The 27,415-nt window shown below is 41.6% G+C and overlaps 1 protein-coding gene across 9 annotated transcripts in view; it reads left to right on the forward strand.

Annotated features, from left to right (window-relative positions):
- LOC117495585 (ephrin type-B receptor 3-like) overlaps positions 1-27,415 on the forward strand; it is a 61,603-nt gene that overhangs the window by 1,258 nt on the left and 32,930 nt on the right. The gene's annotated exons all lie outside the window — the stretch shown is intronic.

The following is a 27,415-nucleotide window of genomic DNA, read 5'->3' on the forward strand; positions in this document are numbered from 1 at the left end:
AAAATTATAACAGTCTATTATTATACTCACATTATTTAAACATTGTTTTACACTTGAGAAACGCTTTAAAACCCAGAATGTTATTTAGTTCATACATTCAAGTAAACTGCCCGACTCTTTCTCTGTATTGATGGGATTTTCGCGTATTTTGTGCTTTTTCTTAAAGTGGCATTGATTGATTTACATTCATATTTCATAACCGTTGCTTCCAATAACAACGCCATCTGTTTTAGCTGAGTGTTGATGTTTGCCGTGCGTACAATCAATGGGAAATTCTATCTCTCTTCCCCACTGCGAGATAGTGTCCCACTCTTCTATTATTCCTTTGCTACATTACGGAATGTCTCACTCTGCTCTGTTTAGGGGAATGGGAATAAGGAACAGTGGAAATAAGGTTGAAAGGGGCCTAAAGCTTGAACTATGAATGCTGGAGCCCAGGCGAGGCTCCCGGTTGGCTTGTAATGCCAGTAGGAAAGTAGGACAGTGGGCCACTGGCTCAGTAAACGCCTTTCTCTCTCAGCTTGTTTCTCGACCTGTCCACACAATGTATAAAGAGTGAAATACCTCAGTCAAGTTATTAAAAGGACCAATTATTTTTTAAAGCAACTTTTACTTTGCTTGGCAATTTTCTTCTTGACGTCAACGCCTTGAAAGCCAACATCAGCTATATGCAGTGAATACGTAGAGATATGCTGTAAGTTAAATGTAAAGCATTGAACCGAAAGGAAACGTCATTTTATTTCACTCAAAGGTCGTTTTAGGACTAAATATCTAACACCCTCAAAACGAAAAATATTTCATGTGAAGATTAAGCTTGCTTGCATTTGATTGAAGTCTATTTATGAACTTACTTTCTTATTGTATTAACCCTAATGTAAGAAACCCTCCGTGGGCCTGGAACAGTCGGTGCTGAGAAAAGTTTATACGCTGCTTCTTGATTACTTTGAAATCACCCTTCTGACTAAATTGCTTTTTGCAACTGCTACCTCTGCCAGAACAAGACGAATAGAAAACACGAGTAGACGTTTCCTTTGGTAAAACAAGTGTGAAGCTTATCTGATAATGTTGTATTGCTGCAATTAAATAAGAAGGGCAGCCCTGGTAGGCTATGATAAGAGTCCCAATTCAGAAGTGACTTAATTGTTCACAGAGCCTATATTAGAAGCAATCATCAAACTTAGGGGCAGTTTTGCTGTTGAATAAAGCAAACTAAATTAATTACAGCCCACTGGATGGAAATGGCTTTCATTACTTTATTTTTTAACATCAACTTCTCCTGAAGAAAACTGTTTTGAAAATGTATAGTTCTTTATTTTTGCAATGGATCCCTGGACCCCTCTCACACTGACCCCTATAGGTCCCCGGACCCCAATAGGGAATCTCTGACTTAAAACACATGGCTTGAATGGATGAGTGGATTCTTGTTGTTCAGAAGTTAGGGGCACCAGAGGTATACTGAGAGCGAGGGAGAGGGAAAAGGAGAAAAGAGAGAGGTGTTTTCTCGACAATAATGCGGAGCTGGCTGCGCACGGGCTTTGAGTTGATGTATTTCGTTAGAACAATCTATTCCCTCCATAAGTGATGCCATAAATTGTACCCGGCTAACCTGGCTGGGGGTTTACCAAAGCTTTTAATACAAACGGGTGATTAATGACCGCTGCTGGGACTTCTTTCTTGGATACCTGGGTTTATGGCGATGTAGAGAGAAACAAACGGCCTGTTGGAGAAGTTTCCCCGTGCGTCTCTCCGGGTCCCTGGGTCAGACAGCCCAAGAAACTGCTCGCAATTAATTAATGTTTCCTTTTTTGTTTTACCCCCGTTTTTTTGGGGGGGGGGTATTTTATTGTTCACATCAGTTTATGAAATGTACATGTAGAAGGTAAACAACACTTTCAATATTGTAATTTTATTTACGAATAATTATTTAACGATGGGCCTATTACACCCAGCCTTTCACTCCTTTCTGAGTTCTCAGTGTCTGGAAACATAAATAATTAATAATAATATGATTTTGTTTATACACTTGATCTAATTGAGCTTAATGGGTGCTTTAATGTGGCTGAAATGAGACCTATAAAATAATAATGAGTGGTTTTATATGTTTTTTTTGTATTTGGTAATCTTATCATAATGATTGTCTTGTGGCTTTGGGCTTTTCTTTTCGCTTTTTTGGATATTCCAAGGATTTTAATGTGAATTGTCTGAGGATCACGACCTCTACTTCCACTTCAATTATTTTCAGTATAAAATAAAATGTTTTATGTTTTTCGAGAAATGAGAGCTACATTGCTGCAATTCTGCTAAGGGTCAACATAATCAATGGTCCACGGTCAGTATAAGGCCTTGGCTGTTGAACTGCTGCTATCAGTATGCTGAGGAGACAGACTGCGTCGATGACAGTCCTCTGTAGCTCACATGGCGATGTGGTTGCTCCTTGTAAAATACGTTGGATGGAAGGATGAAGCAGAGAAAAAAAAAGGAATGAAAACAGACACCAAAATGATATCCAGGCAAGGCCAAAGGGCAGTCCCCACTTCGATGCTGTTTAACATAATTTATTGTTTTCATGCTCTCCTGTTGTTGACTGAAGATATAGTACCGTTTTACTCCTAAACCACCGACATGTAAGCCTAGATGGAGTTGTAGGTGAACAAACAGTGTCCCGGTTTAGGTGCCAGAACTTCATTTGTTCATTTAAACAGTTTTGCGTGTATATTTATTATGACAAAAACGTCACCCCCGTGATGCTTGTCGGGTTAAACAACCCTCACCTGGAAGAATTTGCTGTTTAAACGTAAGACAAATGGGCTTTTATAGTTGCAGCTCAGGGTTCCCCTCTTCCTCTCCATGTGTTTTTTTCTATTTATGGCGGTGCATTTCGTGGAGTGATTACGCACAACCAGGACCTTTTGAAGCGCACATGTTTATGTTTTTACTTGGGTGAGATCACACCTCCACAGGAGCTTTCCTGTGCCTGTTTACAATTGGCACATTTATCATCCAACTTTCTCACATGATTTATCCTGCTTTTCTTTAGCAGAGGAAGCCCATTCGCCATGATCATTATTTTATTATACATATTATCAGACATTCATAGTGAAGCTGGGGCAATAATAGAATGTGGTGTGTAAATGTCCAATTCCAGTTGAAGATCATCACACAAAAAAGCCCCCTTACAAAAATATGTGAATTAAAGAATACAAATGCTTGATCTGTTGTAGATATACGGTATTCGGCACAGAGGGAATGTTGGATGGAAAATATGCGTAAACTCTATTCCCACAAATATAAAACGTGCGTAAGCTTAAAAATAAAGGTGGGTGATTTTTCGCAATTTTATGGAAATACTAATGAATGCTTAACTTAGCCTACGTATCTTTTAACCCTTAATTAATTAAAAAGAAACATGCTATATTGCTACTTAGTTGTTTTTTTTGTTTTGTTTAATATTAATTAAAATGATAAATTCCTCTTTAGGCCTTTTAATGTTTTCAGGAGGGGTGCCTCTCGCTAAAACTCAATTAACATGAATGACGAAGGGCCATTTTGTCCGGCACACTTGATGTCCGATCGGCCTGCATGCAGCATACTTTATTTAAGAGCGCAGGCAGCATTAGTCGTGTGTGGCCCGAGCAGAACTCACAGTGAAGCTCCTAGTTAAACTTTACTCCAGGAGATCCTCTGCATAACATTCAAAAGCAAATGACTGAACAAATATATTTAGGGTCACAATTGAAGTGACAAAGGGAACTGTTAGTGCTTCTATGGTGGCTTTGACACAGCCCATTCAAAGACCGAGTGGGTACGTGCTAAAGAGGCGTGAAAGTGAATTAGCAAAATAAAAGCAAAGTCATTCTGGCAATTCCACTAATGAATCATTCCCGAAGGAAATGCATAGGTCAGCAAAATGGTAAATTACATCTATCTATCTATCTACCCATCCATCTATCTATCCATCTATCTATCTATCTATCTATCTATCTATCTATCTATATATATCCATATATCTATAAGGTTGTATTTAGATGAATATGCTATTTTACTCCACAAAATAAGATACAGCTGGTCCAGATTTATATTATGACACGCACACAACACATGAAGGCTGTTCAAAGTGTCAATTGATGCGGACTTATTGATCGAGCGAATCAGCACTGGTCAGCCTTTTAAAACCGCAGAATCAGGTTTGATTTGGACATTGCCTAGCTGTCCTCTCTGTATCATAAATTACAAATTCATAAGGATATTTATTAATGCGTACTGCAACAATTGGCTGTTTAAAGGAAGACTTCGGTTACACATGCAAAAGTCACTAATGCTCAATGGGCACAAAGGGTTTACAATAATAATGACATAAGTAATAATGGGAAACCATTTATTATTATTATTATTATTATTATTATTATTATTATTATTATTATTATTATTATTATTATTATTATTATTGCTATTAATTTAGATATGCATACAATCTACAATTAAATTCATTTATTTTATTAGCAGGGAAATTGTACATTTGAAAAACATTTTTTAAATGAATTTAAATGTTCCACTGTATTGTCTATTTTGGGTATTAATATTATTATTTTTGTTCTATATAATCGTATAACATTTTAAATAAATAAATAAAAAATAAGATAAGGTTAACATTTTGAAACCTCCTGTTGGTAGTGCATTTGAATCTCTTTTGAAAGCTTGCTTGAGTAACACATTAGCAAATGTATTCACATCCATCTCAAGATTCACAGATTTGCACTCATTTAGAATAATAACTAAATCAAGGAGACGTCGTCCATCACTTTCAGCATTATCCTGGTGTATTGACCTCAACGGGGAACACAGTCAGTCGGTAGGTCATATGCTAGGCAGCAGCCATGTTGAACAGATGTACAGTGACTTAGGTTCAGATTGGTGTAAGGCGCTCAGGAAGACGGGGGAGTGAATGACGACATTTTAGGAGTTGGGGTGGGACAGTATGGGGGGGAGCTGTGAGGTGGTTTGGATATAGAACGGATTTGAATCAGAGAGCCGCAGAGTTGACAGACTTTACAGATGCATCGGGCCTTCGGGAGCACTCATGTGCACCAACTGATGGTTCACGGCTCATGTGGTGCATGGGAAAGATTCACCGATCTGGAATTTCAAATGTCGGCAAGCAACAGCCGTGTTAGGCCTGCTGGGGCCATCTCAGACCAGGGAGTGGACCAAGCAGGAAACCAGCTTTGGTTCTGTAGCACTATACTGTGGAGTCTTAGTTAAAGACGAGACCAATTATGACAATGGTCATCTTGTTTACTGTATTTGTTAAGACTACAGCGTGCAGTTTAGGTGATTTCTTCCTTTCGCTTGTGAAACAGGATCAACAGAAAGAGAATATAAAACCAGCAGCGACATACTGTGAGAGGAAGATGAGTGTAGCATATTATAATTAAAGTAATATCATATGTTTTGTAGGTTATTAGTGTTAAAAGTGACCTCCACATTTAGTTACATTTTTAGAGAATCTAATGTCAATGGCAATTTATTTACACACATATGAGTCACTCTAGCTCAAAATAGTAATACATATGACATTGTAAATTGACACCAAAGTAGTTCATGTGACATGACTTTGACATCAGTATTGTGATCACAGTTAAACAAATGTCAGTGAGGTGAATTTAGGTCATACCTTGTGTCTGTTAATCCAAGTAACATTTGAGAACAACACATAGTGTCAACTTTATGAAGGTATGATATTTTCCAAATATGTATGTGGGCATGCAGATAGCGTGTATGGCTGCTTTTGAATATGGCATTTGTGTGTGCAGTCCATCCTGGCATCCGACAGAGGGGCCTTGTGGGATGGCAGGTCTTTGACACCCACTGCCGAGAGCAGGCAGGGGAGGGCAAATGTGTCTGGGCCTGCTCACTGCACAGACACACTGCTGGTGTCTGGAGTCAGCCGAGCAGAACAAGAGAGAGAGACACACACACACACACACACACACACACACACACACACACACACACACACACACACACACACACACACACACACACACACACACACACACACACACACACACACACACACACACACACACACACACACACACACACACACACACACACACACACACACACACACACACACAGGGAGAACAACAGAGTGAGAGAAACAGAGATTTTGCACTCGGGGAGAGCTGGATGGGTAATACTTCTCAGGGTAGGAGTGAGTGTTTGAAAGGTTACAAGGATTGGGAATTGTTTGTGTGTGAATCGCTGGGGGAAAGTATGCCTAATCCTCTAACTAAGGTGGTTTTAAATTATAACAAAACAAAAAGTTGTGTGATGGCAGCAAAGAGATGGTGACACCATTAACTGTCAGTCCTATCATTACAGTAAAAACTGGATCCTCAAAACCAAAATGCTGCTCAATTTCACGTCCCCACTACCAAACCATTTTTAACTCAATGTCTTATTCAGAACCTGTTAATTTTTAGTCATGGGAATGCACAGTATATGATAGTTTTATAGCGTGTGTTGATGTATGATGGGTGTTTCACATTGCTCAGATGACTCAGACAGGGATGTTCCCTCTCGTTGGTCCTTACAGAATGATATTAATTGCTTTCAAAATTCTGATGAAATGTTTGACATAATATTAATGCCCATTAGATTTGGCGTTTTATAGGCCCTGTCTGCACCGGATGTCCATAAAGTGCAGCTGAATTACCATGTGTCAAAATGTCTAGATTATAAAGTGAGTTAGGACCTGCTGTGCTTTCCACCCACTCTCCACCCACGTCCTGCTATGACCCATTTGGTGTGGGGGGGGGGGGAGGTTTTGATCCTCAAGGCTGGTCTTGGTCCTTCTCAACAATAGCTGTTCTAACACAATCAAGCTCCAGGGGTTTATCCTTTTCCAGTGGTGAATAAAAATACACTGAAAGAGGATGTGTATATTTTGAGAGACCGACTGTGCAACTTTCGACGGCTCATTGACACACATAAGCATTCACTTGAACAGACCGGGTCAAAAGCACAGTTGGAGACTGGGTCAGAGGTGTTCGCTTGACCTCTTTTTGTCAGTTTGGCCAGCCTGCACACCAGGGTAGTTGTACTCTTTCCATGTAGGACCAGTAGCACTTATGAGAAATGACTAAGAACCTGTATGGACTTGAAACAGCCATTATGCCACTCGTCACTTGGCGAGCACAGAGATATTTAAAGGAACACAGGGTGGAGTTTGGGGGAGTAGGCTTCAGGGCCTCCACCTACCTTCTTTACGAGGTACAGGCTGTTGTAACTAATTTAGCCGATGGAGCAGCAAAACATCTTTGATATTTGTCTTTAAAAAAATAGCCAGTTACATCTGTGTGGATAGTGGAGCTGCTATAAAACAATATGCCTTGTGGGAGGGAAAAGGCCAAATCACCTGGTTTCAGCCCTTGCCTGTCTTGTAAAATGTAAGGAGAGATGGGGGGAGAAAAGGGGAGGGACATTTATTTGTTGAGTTTAACCATAGCTTGGTGGTAGTGGGACCTCTCGAGGCACAGGACCTACAGGTCCAGAGCTTGGTACCATCAACACAGTGTAAAAAGTCTATAGGTGATGATTCGAATGGCTTTAAGGGAAAATCCGAGTTCATGCATGATGGGATGGCTTCAATTGCCCATTGTTGTTAACTGTAATGCTTGTGTGAGAACAAGAGGGTTTGAACAGTGTATATTTAACTTGGTAAGGGGTCTATGTGTGAGTGTTCCTGTTCACAGTGTTGCAGATGGCTGTTATTACACCTTATTCTGCCCCACTTCTCATCCTTGGTGTCAAAAGCACTCACCACCTGCTCTTCATCTACACTTCAAAAGGCCTGCAGGGAAGAGGAGGGCTCCCCACTTCTATTAAATATTTTTCCCTTTCCCTTTTTGTCTTCTTGAGAACAGCAGCAGGTTTAACAGACCCCTGCTCTCTTATCAACAGTGCTCCAAATTCACATTGGACAACTTAAACACACTCTCTTCTGCACAGCTCACACACAGTGACTCCAACACATTTCAGTGGCAACAGCAACAATCACACGTGACCTTTTGTCCCGATATTTACATAATCCCCATGGTTCCACGCAGCAGCCTCCTGGAAGCACTACCAGCTGTGAAGAGCATTTATTTAACCTCGGCTCAAGTTGTACAAAGTTTTAGTGACACAGTGACTTTATGTTTAAGTGATTGCAATGTTTAGAGGGCAACGAAAAGGAAGGCCAATAAGCTTTACTCGCCATTATTAACGCAGGAATTTCACACGGGCAATCAAACAAATGTGGAGGTGTTGCTTTTGGTCTTTTGTTGCTCAGATGGTCTTAACACCTGTCCATTTGGTAGAGTGGAGGATAGCAGAGGGCTATAAATTGGTCTGTGTGACAGCGGGACACAGATACACTTATGGTGTGAGTATCCAGCAGCAGACAGAGGACAAGGGAAGTGAGGCCACCCTGTGGGTTTTCTATCAGCTTCAGGCAGTTCAGAGAGATGTTGCACTGTTAAAAGAAAGACAGTTTTTGGCAGGGTGTTTTCCTTTTGATAGTAAGATGCAATCAACTGCAACTGGTTGAAATATTTGATGTTCTTTTTAACACAGACATGTTTTCATGATGTCCAAACTGCGAACTCAACTTTGAAAAAATAATGTTTATTCATGCAATTTACCATATATATTATATTTGTTTGCCTTTGTGGCATGGTGTTTGTTAGCTGTGATTTTAACAGGGAATTGACAACTAGTGCTGTGAAAGACTAATTGCAATGAAGCAGATGAAAGCACTAGACAACAGTGGCTGACCCCCTCCCTCTGTGCCAAGTCAGGCCATAAACAGCTTCCCTTTCCCCTCTCACACCCTATCGAAATCCCGTATGACCTCTCAAATCACACATACACACTTAACACACCAATCGTGACAGTTGCTTAATCTCACAGCCGTACACATGCATGCACGCATTATCTCCGCTCAATATACATTCACACAAACCCCAACACAATTTACACACACACACACACACACACACACACACACACACACACACACACACACACACACACACACACACACACACACACACACACACACACACACACACACACACACACACACACACACACACACACACACACACACACACACACACACACACACACACACACACTTCTTAGTGTCAGAGCCTACATCCACTCACTCCTCTGCTAATGAATCAATCAGCTGGTTCCATTCATTGCATTGCTGTCAGACTCCATCGATCAGCTCCTTTCTCCACGTCCCAACAGAGCAGCAGGGGAGCTCAGAGATCGAGTAGAGAAGAGGGGCTTGAAACATCCAGGCAGTTCAAAGGCTTCTCATTTCTTATCCGCTTTGGTTCCCCAGAAATATGGTGTTTTGATGGTGTGTTGCAGTGTGCATGTATGTGTGTGAAATGAAAGAGCGAGAGGGGATTAAAAAAAGATCAAGAAGGCAAGACGTCTTCTCAGAGTTCATACATGGTATCTGACCTTCCTTTTACCTTTGCAAGACTAGCGTGTTAGCACTGTGGATTCCAACATCATGGGAAGGCTGGACATAGCAGGTGGCGGATTTCAGCCAGGTGCAAGCTCATCCGCTTCCAGGGATGCCCCTTCTTGGCTGTGAGGTACAATCTGCCCCGCCCTACTCTGGCATTTGAGCTTGGCTAGGTGAGCAGTGTTTATGTTGGGTCCAACTCTCTGCATGGTCCACTCCCCACCTACAGAGTCAAAGTCAGAAAGGTTATCCATTTTTAAAGCCTCTCAAAGTTGGAGCTGTGTGTGTGTCTGAGGCCATGGAAAGTGATAGAGAGAGAAGCAAAAGACAGGTTTTCAATTTTCAAAAGCCAGTTAGTTCTGTTTATTAGCTAGCCAGTTCATTTCAAAAGGTGTTTAGAGAAGGCCAAAGGTTTCAAGGGGTCGAGGTCAATTACATTTAGGTTGGGAGGAAGGAAAGTGAAGTAAGAACAGGAATGAGTTTGAAAAGCAGAGAAGAGACAGAACCGCAGGCGGTTTGAGATTGTGAGATCCATCTGAGCTGAGAAACTGTAATCTCCTGACTTGGACGCTTGCCATCGACCAAGCCTCGACTTTCACACCATGTAGCTTCCTCCCAGATACAGGATTTGGCCTGGGAAGAGAGATCCATTGCTATTCACCAATTCCTTTCCCTATCCTTTACCCCCAGTCTCTGTATCTTGCTCACACACTCACACACTCACACACTGGTCCCAGATGAAAGGTCTATGCTTTGATGCAGTCTGGACGGACTCTGACCTTTTTTTATTTATGAATCTGACAAGCAGGCCAGTGCAGATCAATGGAAACATTTTGCTACAATTTCAAGATTATTTGAGAATGAATGAGTCAATGGCAGATGTTACACACACAATCAGAGTTAAACATAAGGCAGAGGGGGCAAGTGATTAAACAATAACATAATATGAGCTTATATGAGCGCACATTGTGTTTTTTTATTCCCGGCTCATTGTTTCCTGTCTGAGAAATTCAAAGCCTTGTTAAACTAGGTTATCAACAGGAACAAAGCATGGTGTCATTTTTCAACATTTGGTTTCTTGTATTGAGTGGCAATGTTTACCTTTGTTTTAAATGGTCATTGATTTATATGGACCAATATATTTCATTGCTATTTGATTAGAGGAAGTCTGGGGTTTTATAACTGCATGGGATTCACCAAGTACCATCAATTGTAATGTATTTAAAGAGGTTCACCAAGTAGTACCACCAACTTTAAGCTGTATCATGCCAGCCAGACAGCTTGGCGCTACGGCCTTCCAAAGAAGAAGACCAGAAAGGTTCAAGGCTTTCTCCCAAAAAAGGTGGGCATTAAGGAAAAGTCCTTTAGAGACAAAGCCTTCTTTTGTATTCTGTTTACCTTGCCTTTCTTCACCTCCCTGTCACTTTCAATGGACTTGTCCCTTTCCCAGCCTTGCTCTCAGTCTATGTCATTCTCATCCTTTCTTTTTTATCCCATCCTTTTTGTCCATTGTTCCGCCCTTGCCCTTTTTTCAGTTCTTTCTACTGTGAGCGATGCTTATCACAGTTACAGTAGGTCCTAATTGCAGTATTATTTTCCTTTCGGTCTTATCTCACGTCCTTGTGATATAAAACTCCCACAGTGACAGTAAGCAGCTGTGAGACAGATGCTATTTACCGCTCTGAGACCCTTTGTTATTGCCTACTACTTGATAAGGTCTTTACAGTCAAGAGGAGTTCCCCTATTGTGTATGGAGAGAAGAAAGTCTGCAGTTTATACGCATTGCAAATGCATGTCATCCCCCTTCATTCCACTGACCAAAATTGTATCCTGACATGACAGGTCTGACATGCACTTTCTTTTAGCATGTCGCCAACGGCTTTTTCTACAAAACATGTTCCTTGCCTGTCAGCTTGGACAATAAAAGAGATTAGTGCAAAAAGAAGAACTCCAAAAACAAAGGCATGAGTGCCTCAGTGGGTTGTAATGCAATATGTTGCTTCAGGGGGTGACTAGAGGGTGTCTAAGTTGGAGTTGCATGAGGTGTCTGGGTTTTAAATACCTCAGCCAAACAGCTTAGAGTGTGAAAACAATCGTTGGAGACATGAAAGTGTGAGCAAGAACACACACAGGGGTCAGATAACCCCTGGGCAGATGGTGATGGTCAAGTGAGCAGGGAAGAAAAGTGGTGGAGGGTTTCATGTTTTTATGGCACAAGTGTCAGAAAAGGGATACAAAAACATTACCCCTTGTGCCACTTTTGGCCTCTGGAAATCCCCAGGGGAGCAGGAGCTAAAACGGTGGTGATGATTGGAGATTCAATTTGGCTTGCCATCAATCAATGCCACCAAGATCGACAGGATTGCTGCCGATAGCCCACCCTTGCAACCAGATTGGGTTTATGCCTCTTGGGATTCACGCCCTTTTTTCACGCTTTGTTAATTAAGCGACCAAGCTGCTCCAGCACTTACTTATTTATGAATCTTGGCTTCGACCGGTACTGGAGACCACTTGGTCTCCCCTAATTAGTCCCTCACTAATGGCCATGCTTCCAGACAATCTATACAATCTCAATCTAGACCGCCGACCCCCATTCTGTCAGTGCACACACAGAACCATAACACCCATATGACCTTGAAATTACACAAACCAAGTTGTCTGGTGTTGTGTTACTGTGGTACTGGATAAAGTGCCCCACATGGGATAATGAGGCAACACTTAAAAAAATCAATTTCCATCTCCGTCTGTCTAAGTAATTTCTCACCTGTTCATTATTAACCCAAGAATAGAGCAGCCCGGATGTGTTTATCCTCGGCAGTCCTTAGATATGGAAGAGAACCTGAAGGAACGGAACGGAACGGGAGGCTTCTTGTTGGTAAAATATTAACACTTTCCCAGAGCAGCGAGGGCTTTGTAGTTTTAACGCCTCCATGGTTTATTGATATGTGTAGCTTTCTTGAAACAGGGGCTTGTTGCAATAATAAACAACCAATGTATACTGCTGACTTCATGACACCTTTTTGAAGTATGCCCACAGCATGACATCATTACTATAAACCCAATCTTATAATTATTGTAACTACCAATCAGTCCTGAAACACCCTGCCCGAAAGCCTTTTTCCCTTCCTTTCAATGAAGTCACTGTTCACGGTCATCCGCTGCGGCCTTGTGTGGTGCGGTTTGAATCCCATAAACACTGGTCCTGAGTCAGATTTACTGGCCAACGGCCCTGGGGGTTCATTTGTATTCTACCCACTTTGGCTGGTTCAGGGTCAGGACTATGACTAATCAGGTCAGTGCAGATCCACACCCTGTGGTTGGAACATTACCAACCCCACCTAGCTAGCTTGGACCACCAAGAGGGCTGGCTGGTGTATTTTTGTGTGTTGAAGGTAAATGGAACACATTTTAGTTGCATGGAAACATCCTATTTTATTTTTGGTGCCTCTCATTTATTGTGTCCCCAGTTGGGGAGAAAAACAAAGTTGCACCTCGTTGTTTTTTTATTCCCTTCAGATTCTATCGCCATGGGCCACAACAGAAGTGAACCCAGCCGAACACTGTGCTAATGGGTGAGCTCAGGCATAAACATTGGGGTTGTTATTTTTTAACTAGAAAAGTTCACCAGAGGCTGTGTTTTATAAGGATCACATAAGGCAGGTGGGTAGGTGGGGAAAGTTATGGGCCAGTTATGATAAAGTTAACTTTGGCCTCTCTTGGATGTCTTTGGTACCAAACAAGATTGATGTTATTTTTATTTGATTGAATTACATATTAATGTCCATGGCTTAATTATAGCTTACCTCCAAACTCTGTTATTTATCTCGTCTCTTTTTCACTGTGCCACAAATATAATAAATCCCATCAGCATCTGTTAGTCAAAGTATCCATATAACATTTTTTCTAAACCGAGAGGGCTGTCAAAACAGCAAAGGGTAATGTATACAGTCACTATTGACTGTCCCTATTAGCTGACCTTTTTAACCAATGACCTCTGCAAATTAATGCAATTAATGCACCATTTTCCCTTTCTGTTTGTAGGATTATAATTTCTATTTTGTTTTCCTTTTTTCCGAAGCCACCAGACCCCACATGTCTAAGATGTTTTGCACACCACAATACTTACACATGCACACACAGAAACACACACACACAAACCCACTCAACACAGCTGCTTGTGTCTACCGGTGATAATGTGGCACCTCTATTATACTTCTGTAGTCCTATTGAAATTCCCAGATGACCTTCGGTGTCCTTACACACACATACACACACACACAGATGCACATCCAATCAAGATGGAAATCCATGTATAAGATACAGGAAAATATCTGTTTGTGTGTATGTGTGTGTGTGCCAATGTATGTGTGCAAACGTGTGTCGGCACATAAATCAATGTGTGCCTGGCGGCCTTGTGGCTAGAATTGTTAATGTGTGTATGTGTGTGTATACGTAGTGGCGATGTGGGGGTTATTGGTAACACCCCGCTCCCTCCTAACTGCCAGCTTTAGTTACACATCAATGAAGGGTGAATAATACATTACATAGGGTAGCCTATATTCCTACTACTTATCCCAAGAAAGAGATAGAGGGATGGAGAGGTAGACAGATGACAAAATGAGAAATATCTACACTCTATATTTTCTCAAGTGAAAAAATAAGCTAGGAGCAAAAACATATATTCAACCCAGAGCTAATGTCCCTCCGTAATTCATTTTTGATCCACATAATTCAGCCAAACCATGAAACTTCAACCTACCTCACTTCCTGTTTAGATAGTGTCCCTCTAATCCTCCCTTGTTCTGATGTATGACCGGCTTCTGTGTCTTAGATTTATGCTGCTGTTTAGGTGCTTTAAGGACAACAGGACACCTTCAGATGAAAGAGGCATAAACTAGACCAGTCAGCTGAAGTGTGTTTTGTGGACTTGCTCGAGTGTGCAAGGGTCCTTGAGCATGGATCGTTGATGCAATTGGTTCTGTAATCATGGTGCTATTATTTAAACATTCATCTTACTAGGGCTGTGACAGGAAGAGTTTGTGTATGTGTGTAAGAGGAAGATAGAAGCCACTGCATTTTGGAACTTGTGTCCTTACCTGTCTGTCGGTTTCTTTGCATGTGCATAAATGTGTGTTCATGTATGCGTGTTAGTAACCGCTGTATGATTTATTCCTTTTTTCTCCGGTGTTGCTGTCTGGGGCCTTCTGGGTGTCATGCCAATGCGCAGAGGTCTTTTTGTAATTGAAGTGGGCCTCTAAAATCCCCCTGCCATATGGACCCCAGCAGCCTTGAATGTCTGTCTGTCTATCCGTCAATTTATTTTAATTGCCCAGAGCCCGGATTTTGTGCCGTGACTATCTATCGAGTGGTTTCTCTATAGGTTAAACACATTAATAAGTAATAAGGTTTGGGACATCATGGATCCCTAACCATGATATTGAACAGATCATGCTGAGCTTGGCTGAGAACAGGTAGAGTGTGGAGGCTAAAGGCTCTATTGTCTGGCTGTAACTTTCCCTTTCCTGTCACTGTCGTGGTCATCTCCATTTTAAATTAGATTGCAAATATTTTTATCAACTTTTTGTTGTTTCATAAAGGTGGTATATGAAGAATGAAATCTGTATCTGTATCTGTATTCCCCCCACATTAGGTGCTTCCCCTTTATGAAACAACTCATTGTAATGTTGCTGAAATTGTTAAACTACAATTAGGTTTTGTTTTGTTTGCACTATGAATGAAGTTATTGTTATGTGTCATAAAGTGAATCCCCTTGTTTTCTATAAAGTTTTGCAGCCAGATTTCTGGGATATGTGTGGTGCAAAATGTGAAGTTCGTTTTTGTGGTTAGAGTCTGCCAATCTTCACAGCAGTGATTTGAATAATTATGGCAATTACACTAACGCCTTAAATAAACATGTTTATAATTTGTTGAAACAGTTCAACGTGTTCTCCTTCTGCTCAGCTCTTATTTATTTCCTTCAATATGCATCATAATTGTGGAGTCACATAAAGGTTTTTGTGAATCTGTTGTCATGATGAAGCGGATGTTTGCATTTCCTTGTATCATCTGGTAATTTTGGCAATAAAGAAACTGGAACTAATTCCACATGACCACAGGACTTTTACAAGAAGCTCCTTTGCAGGAATGTAATCTAAATGGCTAAAATGAAAATGTATTGTATGCCAAGGTCGAACAGATATTTGCATTGACATGTTTTAAGCTTTTTATGGAAGCTCATTTCTCTATGCCTGTCTCCTGGCTGGTTCATTACCGGTGCTTTTAGTTGCTAAAGAGGCGAAGTCCATTTGCACAGAGGAGGTCTAACAAGTCAAGTTATTACAGCAGCCAAGTGTGAGATTAATTAACTCGGTGGCGATTAAGAATGCAGGTCCGACGAGAATCTCAGTGGCTAGGGGAGGGGGGAGCGATAGAAAGACACACAGATAGTGTGAGAGAAAGCCACTCCAACAAACCAAAGTGATTAATCAAATGCAGCCACAAAAACACATATGCTTAAATAATAAGGATCTCTTACCTGCACCTAATGATGCCTTATAACAAATAAACACATTTATCTGCATCCAACCGCTACAGAATTAGAATACAAGCTTGGTGCCCAAAATAAACATTGGAACCCTTTGTTATCAGTCTGCAGCGGTTTGTCATCTTAGACAATTAACTGTCGCTCACAACGAGAAAAAAGCAGAAAGAAATAACGTTGTATCACTATCTCATGCAAGAGGGCAATAATGCTGCCAAGGTTTTGCAGCCTGGAAACTTGACTTCAAGGTTCCAAAGCTGGATAGTTATAGTCATATAGTTATTGTAATAGCCGTCAAACACACCTTAGGAGGAGAACACAAATAGCAAAGAATGGGAGTGGTAGCCATGTTTAACGAAGAGACTCCGTCATAAAGGAAGAGACAAAAGAGAAACATTGAGGAAGGAAGAAAGGATTATTGAAGGAAAGAGAAAAAGAAAGGACGAGACCAGACAATCTGCCCAGTTTACCTTCTTAACAGCATCTAGTGTGTTAGTGCATCTGGGCCATTGTTCCTCTTCCTGTTTGTATTTGCAATGTTGCATGCTACATTAGGATTTTAATTGTTTTACATAAATCGCCACTCCCCAACTCCTTTGTGTAGATATCTGCACTTTTATGGGATCTTTGTGTAAATGGATTTGGTGGCAGTAACAGAAAGGGTGTGTGCGTGTGAGAGTGTCTCAGTCACTCAGGCCCGCAGAGCCCTGACCTGGCAGGTTGCATTCCTGAGTTTAACTACCCTAACCTCCCTTTTGTTCTCTGTGTCTTTGACCTGAATGGCTAATGTCTGGGCAAGCAGGTAAACTGTAACAAGCCCTCTGTCTACTTAACAAGCTGATGTGAAGAGCTGGAGTCTGCCCGCAGGGTCTGCTCGTCACCTGGTCCCCCTTATCTTTCCTTTTCAAACGAGAGGACAGGGGAGTGGGGGTGCGATGATGTGTATGTGTGATGGGGTAGAGTATAATTACTCATCTGCTAAAATTCCCCATCTGCCATTTTTTTCCCTTTTCTTTCTTTCCGCCCTCCTCTTTTTCTTTCTTACAGGTAAATGAGGGCATACCTGGGAAATTAACATGACTGGCGGTGATAATTGACTTCATAATTACCCTGCAACATCTTCATAAATCATCAGCAGTTGCTCAATGAGCCAAAAGACAGCTTTTAGTATATCTAGCTGGAATCCACGCTAATAGGGCAGTCCCCAGCTCCTATTTTGGTTCTGTTTTTTGTTTATTCTGTCTGTACAAGTTTCCGAGGAGAAGCAGAAAAGAAACAAGCAGACCTCAAGACTTTTGATCTTTAACACCACAGTATTTTTTAAACTGTTTTAAAGTAATTGGAAGCCACTGGCATGCGGAAAATGCGGACCGCATTGGTGCTTTGCCGCTCTCTGCAGACGCACAGGCAGCTGTTCCGGGTGTAACAGGAAGTAACTATCTTTAATTAGATTCAACACGATCATTACATGCTGCACTGGAAGTGCATTGTAAGGTGATCTGATTTGTTGGCAGATGACTGTATTAGGAGAGACTGTATTAAGCGAAACAATGGTAGAGGGAGAGAGAGAGAGAGAGAGAGAGAGAGAGGGAGAGAGCGAGGGCATGTGTTTGTGAGAGAGCCTCAGTGGCTATTGAAACAGAAAGGCAAAGCTGGGTGCTAAGCCCTTTTCTTTTGGTGCTCAGCCATTCAAAAAGCCACAGCTTTTATTCAATGCTGGTTCCAGCTCTTTCTAGGCTACACCCCCAGTGAACAAACAGGATTTGTGTGTCTGTGTGTGCACGTCTGTATGTGTGACTCTTAATAACATGTGTCAGTCTCTATTTGTATGCTTGTTGCTGTTATTATTGTTTAAATAATGTATTATGCATAATATGTATGCATTAGCATTAGGTAAGTGTACAGTTTGAGTTTGTGTTCCCATGTGATTGAGCTCTGTTTGTTGAGTCAGCCATTGCTGACACAAGGAATTGCTTGAAACCTGCTATTAGAGCTGTGAGGTAACTGCTTACACGCAATCCGACTGCACAGGCAGCACAATAGCCATCCTCCTACTGAACAAAAGCCTGTGTATGTGTGTATGTATGTGTGCATGTTTATGCTCCTAGTACCCATGAGACGCTCAGATAATCACCAGCTACAGCCCAAACAACCAAATACTCATTTATTTACACAGGTGAGTGTGTGAACACATACACAAAAACCTCTTCTTCTCAGCACCCGTGGAATCCATTGAAATTCACACACTACTCCCCAAGGACAAGTTGCTGCACATTTTCATATGTTTGGTCCGGGAATCTGTTCTGTTATCTTCAACGCAGTCTGTTGCCAGAGCTATCGACTTGTTATGAATGGATGTATGGCAAGCCATTTGAGTATTTATTCCATATCCTTGATATCAGACGGCAGCTGCCTACACTAGTTGGCTCTTTGATTTCACTTGTTAGATATATGGTCACACTAGTTTGGCACTTTGCTTTACTAGTTCAATAAAACATTGTACTAGTCACTCTTTTTAAGCAACTAGTGGCACTTTTGTCCGACTAGTTACCACATAAGCCTTACTAGTTACGCCAGGAGCAGCACTAGTAGCACCGAAGTACCAACATGTAAGCTTTTTGATGAACTAGTGGCCCTCTGACCATACTAGTGACACTAAAAGTATTACAAGTTAACTAGTGTGCTGCAAAAGCTCTGACATGTTAACTAGTTACAACAAAGAAGCAGAACTTGTTAACTAGTGGCATACATTTTTCTGCACTAGTTAACTAGTAGCCCCCAGAATCACTCACTAGTTAACTAGTAAAGGCCAAATGTTCACTAGTTAAATAGTTGACGCCTCTTTTGACCTACTAGTTAACTAGTGGGGCTCAAAATGTCTACACGTTAACTAGTGAACCATTTGCCCTTTACTAGTTAACTAGTGAGATACATTGACATTCAACTAGTGAACTAGTGAGGCTTAAAATGTTCACTAGTAGTACTAGTGGATCCTAAATGCGCACTAGTCACACTAGTTGCACAGAATGCTAATGAGGAGGAGGGGAAAGAATGCATCAAGGTCTCCTACTGGCCCTAAGCTAGAGCGCTAGTGAGGTCCAAAGTGTCCACTAGATACACTAGTACAATTGTTTTTACCTTACTAGTTAACTAGTTACACACACTTTATCTCACTAGTTAACTAGTGGAGCCTTAGAGGAGTCACTAGTAAACTAGTGACACAGATGTTTTCACTGCTTGATAGCGCGCGAAGGTCCGTTTACGCTTTTGACGGTAGAAGAATACAACAAAAGCGACTCATGACTAGTCTAATGTTTTATTTAGCTAGTAAAGCAGAGTGCCAAACTAGTGTGACCATATATCTAACAAGTGAAATCAAAGAGCCAACTAGTGTAGGCAGCTGCCGTCTGATATCAAGGATATGGAATAAATACTCAAATGGCTTGCCATATGGATGCCCTGGTTGGCACAGGGGCAGAGGAGAGGAGAGGAGTAGGAACAGGACTGAAGAGGAGAAGAGCAGAGAAAAGGACAGCAGTGAAGGAGATGATGGCTCCCTGGGCTGCAGTAAGGCAATGAGCAAAAACAGTTCCCATCAGGCTGCGTGTTAAACACAGACACTTCAGGCAGACACACAAACATGCACAGGATATTGCAGACATACACACACAGACACACACATTCACACAGACACACAGTGTCTAAAGGCCACTGCATGCCAGCATGCCAAAAACACAGTGGCAATGAAAGAAGCACAGGGGCTGTGGGGAATACAAGAGAGCGTGTACCAGCTCTCCATCCTCTCTTCTCCCTCCTTTTCTCTCCTCTGTGTTCTCTCCTCCCTCCTCACCCCCCTCTTTGTCACCTTTCTGGCCGACTTGCCTTTCATTCCTATCTCTTTCTCTGCTTTCCTCCCTCCCTTTCGCTTTTAATATATCTTATTTTCCTTTGCACAATCTCTAGCCCCCCTTTCCCTCTCTGTTTTTCCATAACGTCTAGTCTACCCCTCCGTCTCTGTTTCTGCTTTTGCTGAAATCTACAGAGACTTGCAGGCAACGTTGGTATAAATGAGTGTGCACTGAAAGATTTTTTTTTTTTTATCACAAGCAGCCACACCCAAAGCTGGGAATCTCTCATGTCTCCCTCTCCCTCTCCCTCTCTCTCTCTCTCTCTCTCTCTCTCTCTCTCTCTCTCTCTCTCTCTCTCTCTCTCTCTCTCTCTCTCTCTCTCTTATTCATCTCGCCTCTCCCTTGCTTATCTCGACAAATAAACCCATATTCAATACTTATTTCCTTTGTGTTGGGCCTTTGTAAGGCTGGAAAGTAATGCATTGACAATGCAGGAGACTGTTGGCACACAGCCTATTATTGGTTCATTCCTCATTCATTGCCTTTGTGTATCTCACATGGATGTTCCAACATTTTAATTTAACTGCTCTAGAGATGACATACATTCTGAGCGAATATAGGTTCATTCTCTCTCAAATATATGTTAACAGTCTATTCCACTGCCCTTGTGTTCAAACGATGTGTTAGTTTCAACGAGGTCTCTAAGCCCAATGCCGCTTTCCTGAGAAGTCTTTGCTCTCACAAAAGGATGCCAAGTCTTTAGCAATGTTACTACTGACTGAAGTAAATGTAAAACATAAGGTTGTTAATTGTGAATGTCCTGCAGTCTGGATATGCTAAATGTGACTTTGATGGGGTTAGTGAGTTCTGACACTCGCCTGTCACGATGTTAGCCTGCACCACTAATACCCAAAATCCCTCAGAGAGGCAGTGGCGCCAGGTGAATTTCTGCTCACAGACAGACTAACGTAATGCTGGGATACTGCCATACTTTATAAAAAACGGAAAGAAAAACAAGATAGATAGTTGATTCTTGATTGTGTATACACAAATGTGTGTGTAAGCCTGCCTCTCAAACTTGCATTCCTCCCTTTGATCCAATTTAATTTGATTTCTTTTTTTTAGGAGCCTAACATTTAAATGAGACTGTTGAGAAAGAATGAAGCCTATTTCAAGACTAATTAAATCATAATCTATCTTTCCCTCTTCGCATTTGACCTTTCAGGCACTTCATATGTATTAGTCTCTGGCTATCTCACATGATTCTTATCAGTATTGCAAGCTATGCAGCACCGTTTGTTCATTAGCCTTATCCGTGGAGGAGTCATCTGAGCAGTCCGCAGGTTTGGGCAGACTGAGTAGAAAATCAAAGAATATCGGCACTACTTTATCTCATTGAGTAAATTACTCCACCGCCTCCCTTTTATGTCTCTCTCTTTGTAGATGAACATATAATGAGGCAATTGTTGAACATCAATATCACTGCTTTATGTAAATGCCAAAGAACATGGAATATGAGATGGATAGATAAAGAGACATGTATCTGTTTTAGAAGATGTGTAAGAATATTTGACGTCATGCTGGCTGCATGCAGAAATTGTTTTGGGAAATTCAAGTTATTTTTTAATTGCTGGAATAACTAAATGGGCTGCTAGACGAAAGACAATTTCAGATTTAAAAAATACATATAATTTCCCCTTTATCCATATGTTTCAGTACATCTGCAATCTTCTGCAATGCCTTCCAGCAATCCTTTGTGTGCCCACAAACAATCAAAGGAAAGTATTGCAGAAGTAAAAGACTGAAAGTACAGTTTTTACAGTAGATGTTATAAATAGGTGTGGTTGAAAGCAAGGTAATTGACACACACACACACACACACACACACACACACACACACACACACACACACACACACACACACACACACACACACACACACACACACACACACACACACACACACACACACACACACACACACACACACACACACACACACACACGCACACACACACACACACACACACACACACACACAACATTACTCTGTCTGGCTTCCTTTTCACTCTGACTACAAATATGCACACGTGCAAATACCCACAAAACCTGACTAGGAGATCTGTATTTCCATATGCAGATCTTCGGGGCAAAAACAAACCTGCGTGCTTGTTTTTGCCTTTTTCAGACACAGTTGGCTGAGTCATTTTCCAGGAAATCAGATCATGGCATCGTTGCGTCTCATGCAGAGGTCCAAGTAAACCTGTGCTTTGACTCAGCAATCTAATTGTTTTATGCTCAGTCTTACATTTTTTAGTGACAGCATTCAATGTGAAATTGTATTGGCGGAAAAAATAAATATATTAACCCTGACTGGAATATGAAATGTAAAGCATATAGAGGAAGAGGTGTGGTGAATTTCCAGGAAAAGTTCTAAAGGGAAAAGCCACTTCATTTATGGTAAAGGTTGAGGCAATAGTTTCCGTGTCAGGTGATGTAAACATCCTCTGTCCATACAGAAATCTGGTTCTGTGCCTGTTTCCTGGTGGTTGTTAAACACAGGCAGACCTGATTCTTTTAACATAATCATATGCAAATTTGGAACATAATTTTCCTAAATGAAATGTGAGAGGTTAATGTGATATCAAATCTCATGAAATTATTTCTACAATGAGGCAATACTTGGGAGATTATTACTCAAGTCTGATTTACTTTAGGCCTCTTTGAATAGTATACCAAAAGGGAATAGGTAGCTTGCAATGACAAAATCCTTGTTTAATGTAATTGTAGAAGTTATATTTCCACTTCACATGACGTCAGCACCAAGTATGTGGCCCTCTGTTTGTGTTCCATTGAGAGGTAAAGCACCGGCAGCACTAATTAGACTTCACATGACAAGGCCAAAGATTTTTGTGTCGTAAACCAGCAGGGTCTGGGATGACTCCTTCAGAATAATATTTCAGTGGGGAATGAAGCCCAGTTAATTTCACTTCACCTAGGGGGCATGCCTGTAAAAAAACAAAACATAGGCGGTTCGGTTTTCCCAGACAAAGGCACAGAACTCTGTTATTAAGTGACCAGAGTCTGCATCGGCAGTTTTGTGTGAGCAGCACACACACAGGAAGATAAATGTGTACATGTTGAGTAAATGATCAGGGAATGACACAAAGATAAATGTGGAATGTTATGGGCAGTGAACAAAAGCTTTCACAGTCACTTCTGAGAGCAAAATGTTAAGTGTAGCTCTCACAGGATGGGAAATGAAGCGGTAAGTAAAAGGTGGCAGGTTCAAAGCTGGCTCAAGCATTGGGATGGAAACACCACGTCAGTCAGTTTTTAGTCAAACTCCTTTTCTAAGCGAATCTGCTGTGCTGTTAACATCGGCTCTCATTGAGAAGCAAACATAATATGTTGCTTATTAGATCGTTTACTAACAGGAGGAGCAAATATGGCACTCCTAACTGAATGCACGCACAAACTATCACACTAAGGTTTCATTAAACCTTTCCAGAATTAGATTTGTTTTTAGGTAGCCGAAAGTCCTTGTGTCAGAGAGCAAGTAGCCAATAAAGCAAGTGCTAATGGCTAAACCCCAGCCGTGAATGTGTGTGTTTGTGCGTGTATGTGTTATGTTGTCAGTGCTGTTGATGAAGGGGTTGTGACTTATTCAATAGCGACCGAACACAGAGCCATTCAATGAACCCATGGGACAATGCAGACAGCTGTGAATGCCGGGTCTTGGGCAGGGTGAGGGGTTGGGTGGTTAACTAGGAAGTTGGGGAATGGAAGAGAGAGAATGTGCATTCACACGCGTATTTGCACACAAAAAACAGAAGAGATTGGGGACGCTGTAGTTTGTGAATGTTATCTTTTAGTATGTTTATTAGGGCCAGTTAGAACATGTAGCTTCCTGTATTAACTCAAACTGTGTGAAATAGTGAGATAGGCTTGAATTCCTATTTACATAAAAATTGACGAATCCAAAGAGGTAAAGGGTAAAAGCCACGGTGACAATGCAGTGAACCAAGCAGAAGCTCCGGCTTTAACCTCTTGCATTAACCCATACATGGATGACTCAGGCACAGGCACACGCACATCACTCATATTTATTGCAAGACGTCAGCTTTTTGTAGAACATGCATACGTATAAGCACACAGTCATTCAAACACATATAAGCTGACACACATGCATTTACACACACACACAAAGGTACACCTGGTTTTGTAGACAGCTGCCCTTAGGGCTACCTGTTCGTCAGATCCTTTGTGCTTTGTAATTAGGTGAGTTAGTGACAGAAGGGGATAGGGAGGGGAAGAGAGAGAGAAAGACGGGGAATGTGAAAGAAAAAAAGGGGGGTAAAGACAAAGAGGCCCAGTCCATCGCCAGTACAGGAACTAGACTAGACTGCATGAGCCCTTGCAAAAGGCAATACACTCCTCGTTTGCAGCACAACACACACTCACTTACACACAAAGCAAGGAAAAGCAGCCGCACTACCTCGCAGTCTCTTCTTGCTGCGATCAAAGCTCTTTTTCCAATTTCAACTGCTCTGCTGTGGTACCTCAAAGCCTCTGTCAGAAAAGGACAGTGTTGCGTTTGTTTTTGTTTATTTATCACAAATCCTAGAGTCGCTGGTTAAATGCTTTTCAGAAATTGCCTCCGCATCATGGGCCAGGCGGACAAACAACAAAAGAATTGTATGGTTGCAACTCAAATAGTATTCAGCCCCGAGGTATCTTTTGATGAGGTGAAAATAATTGAGATGCAAGGGGCAAAGACTTGCGTTCATTAGAATTACCCATGGAGTGATACAAGACTCAGACTGGGATTGAGAAGGGGAAGAGTCTGGAGAGAAAAACAGATAACCTAACCCTGTTAGCGCACACACAGGACAAACCTATTGTTTGACAGCCATTGTGGGATGACTGACAGTGAGTGGTAGTAGGATGAAGTTTGTGTGTATGTGTGTGTGCTGATGGGGAGGGGGTTAGGGGGTTTGTCATGGCAGGAGAGTCCGTTCAGGAATTCCATAGAGAAATCACCTCCTTGTCCTGTCCATGAAGCAGCAACCAATTATCTTGTGTGTGTGTGTGTGTGTGTGTGTGTGCTTAAGGGGAGGTCTCGCCATAAAATGGAGGGGACTTCTCCTAATCATCGCACTCTGGCCCATCACAAAGGCAAAAAGGCTTCTTGGACAATTTAAATTTGAATAGAATCTCTCCTCCTGCTCTCTTTTTGTGTGTCTCTCTTCCCCTTTCTCTGCCTCTGCTTCACGTTGGATGACAAAAGCGGGTCAACAAAGATAGCACTGAAAGCAATCAGGCTAATAGCGCTAATAAGTTGAGCGTGAGGTCCACGCTCTCAATGTTGACACATTTCACTGTTTCTGTGGCTAAACAGAGACTCAAGTGTTTGGCAACCAGGCCACATAGTATTTTAATGGAATGGCTACCCCATGCCAGGTTGCCATGTGTTTGGTCTGTTTGGCGGTAGAAGAATACAACAAAAGCGACTCGGAGAAGAGGTGGGGAGCAGATAATTAACTAGTGGAGAAGCCTGAAGGGAAGGATTTTCCGGGAAGGAGTCATTAGGGGGTTTGAAGTTTCTTTTTTTTATTACTTTTTCTGGCTGAAAAAAAAAACCCTGCTGTCATCATGTTTCATTAATGCAGCGGTTAATGCTTGCGTGAGAAGAAGCCATTTTGTTATGTGTTTATAGAATGAAACCAAGCTAACAGGAAGCTATTAAGTGAGCTTGTCGTTAACAATTCAGGCATTGCACTGCAACTCTGTAACTCTCATATCTCCAAGGTTGTTGAGACATTACTTTTAGCTGTGTTTAGATCATCTTTCTTTTGTCATCTGACGGGTCCATACTAACACAGTACGAGCATGTTAAAAAGCTGAAGGTAGTCGCGGCAAGATCCAAGCTTAATCCCTCACCTGTCTGCTCCTTGCGACCCAAGGACTTAGCCCTGTGAAACGTCTACACATTCCTCTCTCTCAACAATAGCCTTTTTTCCCCCCTTCCTCTTTTGGTATTTTTTTCCCTCCTTTTAAGAAGTCTACTTGTTTGAACAAAGAAATATTTTAAGAGGCTTGTAACTGTGGGTGCTGTGTGTTTCTGTGCGTGTGTGTTGGATGCGGCCATAGGGACGAATGCTTTAGTGCCCTCCCCTGTTATTAGGCCTGCCCTGTCATTACAGGATTAAAGTGTAGGGGTTGGGTTTGCGTATGTGTTTGTGTTTGTGTGTGCATGTACTTATGTATTTGCCTGCAAATGATCACTCAAAGACTGCTTGTATTTCTGCAATTTTTCTCACACAAGCACAGTTTGCAGAAAAAACAAAACCCTACCATTTTCTCCCCATGTTCGTTAGGATTATCCCAGGTGCATTTGACCTCGATCATAAATAGCACTTTATTAAAGCAATCCTCAGGTTAGTCAAACAGAGACTCTTTAATTGAATAGTCTTCATAAGCGGTAGGAGGTTGAAAAACATTCCCCTGTTCACCACATGTCACATCCATCGCAACACAGCATGAAAACACAAGCACAGATATAGAGACAAGAAAAGGAGGAGGGAAGAGGAAGAGGAAAAAGACAAATGAAAAGGGGTCAAACCTATCCCTTCTGAGTAGAGGGAAGAAAGAGAAAGTAGTTGGGAAAGTGAGTGATAAAAGGGGGTATGAAGAGAAGGAGATTGAGAAAGTGAAACGGTTGGGAATTAGATCCATCGTTTGACAAGGATGATGAGAAGAAGATTGAAAATAAATGAGAAGGAAGTGAAACTGCGTGCAAGGAAGATGGATTAAACCACCTGTGTATCCTGAGCCAGCGGTACCTCCCACATCTGCATGCTTTACTCTCACTCACTGTGTGTGTATGAGTGTGTGTGTGTGTGTATGTGTGTCTGTGTATGTTCCGCAGTACATTTGCATGTTCGTTTGTCTGATTTACTCAGTTTGGTCATTTTCCCTCTCCAACCTCGAATATTTCCATCTCTCATTTTACACTTGCTTGATTTTAAAGGGGGAAGTGAAATGACTCGAGCCAAAAGGCAAGAGAGAGAACTTTCTTGGTACGGGGGAGGCTCTAAGTCACACAATGTCTATTTCTCCCTCAACTTGTTCTTCTGGTTGTCTATCTGTCTATTTTCCTTTTCTCTCTCTCTCTCGACTGGGCACATTAGGCAAGCCGCCAGCATGGTCTTAGAAGCTTTAGAAAACACACCTTTCTCTCTTTAATCTGTTTTACTCTGCCTCTCTGTCAGCCTTTATCATCCATATAGCACGGGTTTGGCGGTTTGGCCCACAGAAATGGTTGCTTTGTGCGTGGGCATATAGCACATTATTTTCTGGTTTGTATTGTGTCTTATTGTGCATGTGTGTGTGTGCGTGTTTGTTTGCTGTGACTGTGAAGGTGTCTGAATTTGCTACACGGTCATGAATATTACAGTGAGCTTCTATTGCCTGATGTGTTACACAAACACAAAC

Source organism: Trematomus bernacchii, unplaced genomic scaffold, assembly GCF_902827165.1.
Source record: "Trematomus bernacchii unplaced genomic scaffold, fTreBer1.1, whole genome shotgun sequence".
NCBI classification, from domain to species: domain Eukaryota; kingdom Metazoa; phylum Chordata; class Actinopteri; order Perciformes; family Nototheniidae; genus Trematomus; species Trematomus bernacchii.